The sequence below is a fragment of the Stegastes partitus genome, unplaced genomic scaffold, assembly GCF_000690725.1.
Source record: "Stegastes partitus isolate 25-593 unplaced genomic scaffold, Stegastes_partitus-1.0.2 Scaffold1766, whole genome shotgun sequence".
NCBI lineage: Eukaryota > Metazoa > Chordata > Actinopteri > Pomacentridae > Stegastes > Stegastes partitus.
In genome coordinates this window covers 78,580-84,939 of record NW_007579497.1, presented here as the reverse complement: position 1 = coordinate 84,939, position 6,360 = coordinate 78,580, and the positions used below count along the sequence as shown (strand labels likewise).

General features: G+C 38.1%; 1 protein-coding gene across 1 annotated transcript in view; it reads left to right on the top strand.

The window, feature by feature from the left end:
- Positions 1–177: 177 nt before the first annotated feature.
- Positions 178–6,360, top strand: part of crfa4 (cytokine receptor family, class I receptor 4) — a 31,337-nt gene continuing 25,154 nt past the window's right edge. Inside the window, exon 1 of the mRNA XM_008302147.1 lies at positions 178–303. The gene's annotated coding sequence lies outside the window, so the exon portion shown is untranslated. The remainder of the gene's footprint in view (positions 304–6,360) is intronic.

Genomic DNA, 6,360 nt, shown 5'->3' with positions numbered 1-6,360 from the left:
GGTTCGGTGCAGCTGGAGGAGGTTCGGTGCAACAGGAGGCGGTTCGGAGCTCCAGCTGGTGTTTAGCTGATGACGCGGGATCAGGTGGAGGAAAAGCGCCTTACGGAGGAGGAGGAGGAGGAGCAGCGGACACAAAAGCTCCCCCGCCTGTGGACCGAACACTCCCTCCGCTGAGCACCTCCGCGGCTGCATGAGCAGCTCCCGCCGCCGCACACGCTCTTCTCCCGGACTACCGGCTGCAGCGGTCCCGATCCCGGTCCCGATCCCGGTGCGGAGCTGCGTTTGAGGAAGAGGCGCTAACAGGTAAGAAGGTTCCGTGTTTGTAACCTGCAGCGTGTGTTGACGACGAGCCGACAAGACGAAGCTGTAAATGATTAAAACGTGCAGGAAGGACTGTAGTTTGAACCTGCTGCTGCTTTTATCAGCTGCTCTCATTAATCAGCTTCACGTTCACAGTTTACTGATCAGCCTGAGTCACAGTTAAAATGAAACAAAAAGGGTCTAAACTCTGTGATTGCTGCCTCTGAAATGTGAATACTTTCTGGTTTCTTTCCTCTGAGCCTGTAAACTGGACCAACAGGACATCTGAGGGAGTTTCTCTGGTTCTGGGAAACATTCTCTGACGTTTTAAACACAAAACATGTGAGAGATTAATCGAGGAAATAATCCCAGGTGAAGTCCTGGTTGTCTGCAGCCCTCATTGAAGCAGATTCATGTGAACTTCATGAGGCTGAGCGGAGTTTTGTTGTTTTCCAGGTGACAGAAGACAGAAGCTCTGTTCAGTCACAGGCTGTAAATTCAGGAACAGATTGATATTAGGTGTAAACACACATTGTGGATATGTGGACGTGGTTTCTGATAGAAGGACTTCGTGTCTGCTTCATCTTGAGCTCAGCTGTTGTTAAACTTCTTTACTAAATCACATCTATTTCCATTATCAGTGCAATTCAAGCTGTTATTTCCTTTAACAGGCCGTCAGAAAATAATCATGAATAGCCGTTATTATTATTCACTGAAGCTCAAATAAACTTCTTTAAATGGCTCCGAATTCTGATCACATCTGAGCAACAGAATTTGATTGATTTACGGTTTTTATGTGGAAATAGACAATTGGCACTATTTTCTGTCACTTTAAAAACCGAACAACTCATCTGAAAAAAATAACTGGCAGTGAAAAGAAGCTGCAGTCCGACTTTATTACCACGAGGTCAGCTGCTGGTTTTTTCAGCACACATTCAGTTCATTCGAGAGTAAAACTGATCATAAACAGGTTTGGTTTTGGCCACAATGACTTGTACACTTTCACGAGCTCAGTTTAATTTCATTTTATTCATATTTCTGTGAAAGCAGAATGTATGAGTTTTAATGTGAAGCCCAAAGTTGTTTCTCAGAGCTTCATCTGTGTGGTTGTTCTTAAATCATTTTTCTTTTTGTTGATCATATTCAAGAAGGTTGGACAAAAACGGAACCTTTTCCCCTGAAAATATGTTTAAATGGTGAATTTTCACTCAGTTTGCGTATCAATGTGAGCCGATTTGAACCATCATTAGTCCAAAAATTAAATTTTTTATGTCATTTGTAGGATGTTTCTGTGTCATTTTGACAAAGAAATCTGTGGAAGGTTTAGATTTAGGACGTCACAAAGTTCGTATGCCATATTTTACTGAGAAAATCTAGCGAGGAATTCTGTCAACATGTTAGAATCTACAAAAATATTTAGAGAATTTTGATTTATTCCCTCAAAATATTCATCAGACTACACATCAGCATGTGAACATCTAGAATTGTGATTTAAACTTTACATTTTTTGTTTTGGCCACAGATACATTTTCACGTTACATTTATATTTTATCATATTTTAACAGCAGCATGCAGGGATGATGAACTGCATTTACCAGGGACCAGAATTTATTGAGATTTCTATAATTTTCAGATATTTTTCTCAGTAGACAGAATGAAAGGTCACGTCAAACACAAACATTTGATGGTTCCAGCATCTCCGATATCACAACCTGTTTCCTTTTTATCCTTGTTTAATGTCAGGAAGTGGAATTTGAGGCTTTAATAAGCTCCTGAGGAGCCTGGAATTGATGCTTTTTAAGGTTTTTCTGCAGACGCCCTGCCTGTCTCTGCTCAGTAGCCTCCATGTGTGTCGGAGCAGATAAGAAGAGCAGCATGTGTGCGTTCAGCCTCTCCTGCTACATGCAGATGGACATGTTTTCTGTTGCTGCTGTACGGTGAACATCAGTCAGACGCCTGCATCGCTATGTGCAGATAAATGTACCTGCAGCGAAGTGCACGGCTCTGCTTACGGATGTGATTTGTTTTGTCCTGCAGCTGTTTAATCACAGCGGCTCTCGGCTGCAGCTGGACTCTGGGACGTGCAGCACGGAGTTAAAATCAGGAGGACATACATGATGTTGTTAATGCCCTGAACTCCAAAACCCATCGACGACTTTGAAAGGAAAGTTATGTTTCAATAAATTACTGACACCAGGAAACCTCAAACTACTCACGTTATGCGTGGTTCTCTCAGGATACTTAACCAAATCTATATTCCACCAAAGTCATTTTATTACTACTAAAATTCTCTGTAAATAAACCATTTGCAATAAACACATCCTGTAACAATCCAAAAAATTCTGCACAACCAAAAAACTTCAGAGTTTTCAGTTGAACTGCAGGCAGTGTTTCCACCGAGCAGAGACTAAGAGGAAAATAAAACATACTGGATCAATAAAATCAATGCAGCGCTGCTCAGAAACGTACGTGTTTGCGACAAAAAGAAAACTGGACTTGACACTCAGCTGGTAAAAAGTATGAAATCATCCTGTTCTGTGGACGGAAACCTTTTCAGAACTTTCTGTCTCCTTCACACTGGAGCAGAAAATCACTGAACTTCATACATTCAGTTCTGCTCGTGTCTCATGACCTTTAACAACATGTGTTCATTATCTGAGCAGCTCGTTCTTCTCTCAGATGTTTTCTCGGTATCTGCCGGTTAACTGCACTCTGAAAAGTTCTTTAACTTTCCTCTTGCTTTAGAGATTTTCTCTTTTTTGTTAAAAACAGATGCTATCTGGTAAAATCACACAAAAATATTAATTAACTCGTTAACCCGAAAAAAACTGGCTGAAAATATGAATCATGTCCACAACACAAATATGCAGTTTTACATCTTATTGTTCTACAGACCAAATCTGTTGATGATGTCGCAAATCTGTTTTTACAAATGGTCATTTATGAAAAAAACCTTAAAAATTATTGTTGTCGTTGTTAATATTTTACTTTTTTTTTTTTTTTTTTTTACAAATACACTATTTTACTATATTTAAATCTGCAAAAATAATGTTTTAGAGATATTTGTGATTGTTTCACAGATAATGTCTGTATGTTAAGGATTGATAGTAATTTAAATTGTTATTTTACAGATTTTTCCTGCCTTGTTAAATCACACATAATGACCCGTAAAATCACAGAAAAAAGTATGAATGTATTTGACTGTAAAAAAAAAAAAAAAATAAATAAATCTGAATAATTATCACAACAAAAAAATCTGTATTTTAATATTTTTTATATTTAATAGTAGGGTTTTTTTGTTGTTGCTTTTTTTAGTGTTCAGCCTTAAATTTTCACAGTTTTATTGTATTTAAAATATTATTATTTTACAGATATTTAACATAATTTCACCGTTTTTTTTTTTTTTTGTTTGTTTGTTTTTTGTTTTTACATATTTTGCTGCCACCTTTATGGATGATGGTTAAAATCTGCTGAAATTAATATGTAAACTTGAAAACAGCAGCATGAAATTTATAATTTAAACATATTCCTTCCATGTAATTAAATATGATCAACCCAAAGAAAAAAAATTATTACAGACAGACAGCGGAGTTGTTGACATAAAACTAAACACATGCTGCTTTTTTTTCACCACATTTACAGAACAGTGATTTAAAATTTGGTCATATGGACCCAAACTAATCACATCATCAATTTTATTCTTAAATAAATTAAAAGAAAATAATTGAGCACACTGTAAAAATACGGTAAAATAAAAGCTACAGCAGTTTGCATCGATCTGTTTAAGTTAAACATCTTCAACCAACAAGTTATATTGAGTTCAGATTCTACAGAATATTCAGTTGGTGTCGTTACCAACATAGTTTCATGAGCACAGCTCACCAAAACAGTGTTTATGAGGTTTAAATTAATCAATAATTGTTGTATCTCGCAGCCATGCATTTAATTGGGTGGTGATGATGGTTCGGCCTGTTCCTGATGCGGTGGTCGTTAATTAGTAACAGGTCATTGTGGACTAGCACGGTTATATAACGCTGCAGCCATACACAACATGTGACTCCCTGTGGATCGAATGCTGCTGTCTGTTCAGATCTGTGCGTATCAGTGTGTGTGTGTGTCAGTGTGTGCGCGGCCCGAGGCGTTGTGTTGGGTGGATGCTCCGACCGCTGTGGGAATGGAGCTCCAGAGCAGCGCACGTCCTCCAGATAACACTTATCGCTGCTCGATCTGTTCACGACAGTTGAAGTTGTGGCGACAGAGTGCAGCAGCTCGTCTGACAGAAAAAGCCACAACATTTTAGTGACATAAACGCAGACTTTAACCTGGAAAGTCACTCGTAAATGTCTAGATTTCACTCTTTGCTCACCTTTCTAGTCACATGCAGCACGTTTGTTGGTGGTTTTCATTTGCATTCTATACATTTTTGGCTAAATCAATAATCAATGAACCGATAAAACTTCTGATAAAACCATTTTCAACCCTGACACTTGATGTTCGCAGCAGCTTGGTTATGGCATTTTAAATTAATGCTTTTAATTTAAATAATGCTGGGGAAAAAAACAACAACATATGTTTAAATTGTGAATTTCATGCTTCTGTTTTGAGTTTGAGTTTCGATTTTAGCCGATATGAACCATCATCGACCTGTCAAATACCAGAATGTAATGCCTGTTTCACGAGCAAACCGTTCAAAGTATGAAAGTTGTCAGTGAAAACCGGAAGGAAATATAAACTGCACTGTAAAAAAAAAAAAAAGTGTAGAAGTCTGGCCATAAACCTCGCAGAAAAGAACACATTCATATCAGTAAAAATGCATATTTCTGGATGTGGATGTTGGATTTCTTCAACAGCCATCATTTAAATTAATACTGTATTTGGTGATTTTACTGGATTTTATCTGCAATTCTTTATTTCATTTTTTAATTTTTTTGTACAGAATCTGGTGTGAATGTTTGATTTTTGGCCAGATTTTAAATGAGACACGTAGAATAAAGGGATTTTGATGAAATGTTACAATTTCAACCCTAAATTTTGGGTAAGTAGTCCAAGGACGGTTGGAAAGTTAATTATTCTTTCGATTTTTACAGTTTGTGGTTCATTACTGCTGCTTGTGTGACCGACATGTTATCTTTTTGATGGTGAGCTCTCATAAAGCAGCTTTCTGTCAGTCTATTAGACGAGTTAATGAACTTAATATCCCAGAGATTCATGAACTTTTTCTCCCTTTCTCCCGTATAAAGGCTGCTCTTCCTGTTTGTGTGTTGTTGCTTGATTAGAGGCTTTGTTGTTAAAGGTCAGCATCACGCCTGTGGAGGCAGCGCCGCTCTTTAAATGAGCCTTATCTCTTATTTGAAATGGCTTTTTGAATGTCTGTTCTGTCAAGGTGAGCATTTCATTTTCTCTGCTGATGACTTTTCTAAACAGCGTGTTAATCAGAGGTTCGCAGATTTGCTTCCAGAGTCACGGAAACTTTTAATTGTTTTTGGTGACATGAGGATGATTTTTGTCGGTGACTTACGAGCCGTGTCGTTTCTAAGAGGAATGTGTAGCTTTTCCAGTCTCAGTCTGAACAAACCTTCTGTGGTCTTCAGGCTGACGCTTAGAGGTGTGTTTGGGCTCATTACCCTGCTGCAACATGAACCGCTTTCAGCAAAGATGCAAACTAGAGGGTGGAGCACGTGTCTGGAGAAAGGATTTGTCACGGTGCAGGTGTAGAAAACAGAATAGACAACGACCAAAGTTGTATTTAAAACAACCACAAGGCAATGAAAATGACCAAAAACGCACACAAAAAGTCCACAATAAGACACAAAACAACCACAATTGTAATAAAAAAGAAACTACAAGGCAATGGAAAGGACCATAGACAAAGCAAGAAACAAAATGTACCACAGTAGCAATCGAAATGTCCAGCATACGTTGACCAAGAGGACATTGAAACTGTCCAAATCAAGATGCAAAATGATCATAGTAATGCTAAATATGACTACAAAAAGACACTCGAAATGCCCAAAACAAGACGTAAAATGACCAAAAAGACACTCGAAATGCCCAAAACAA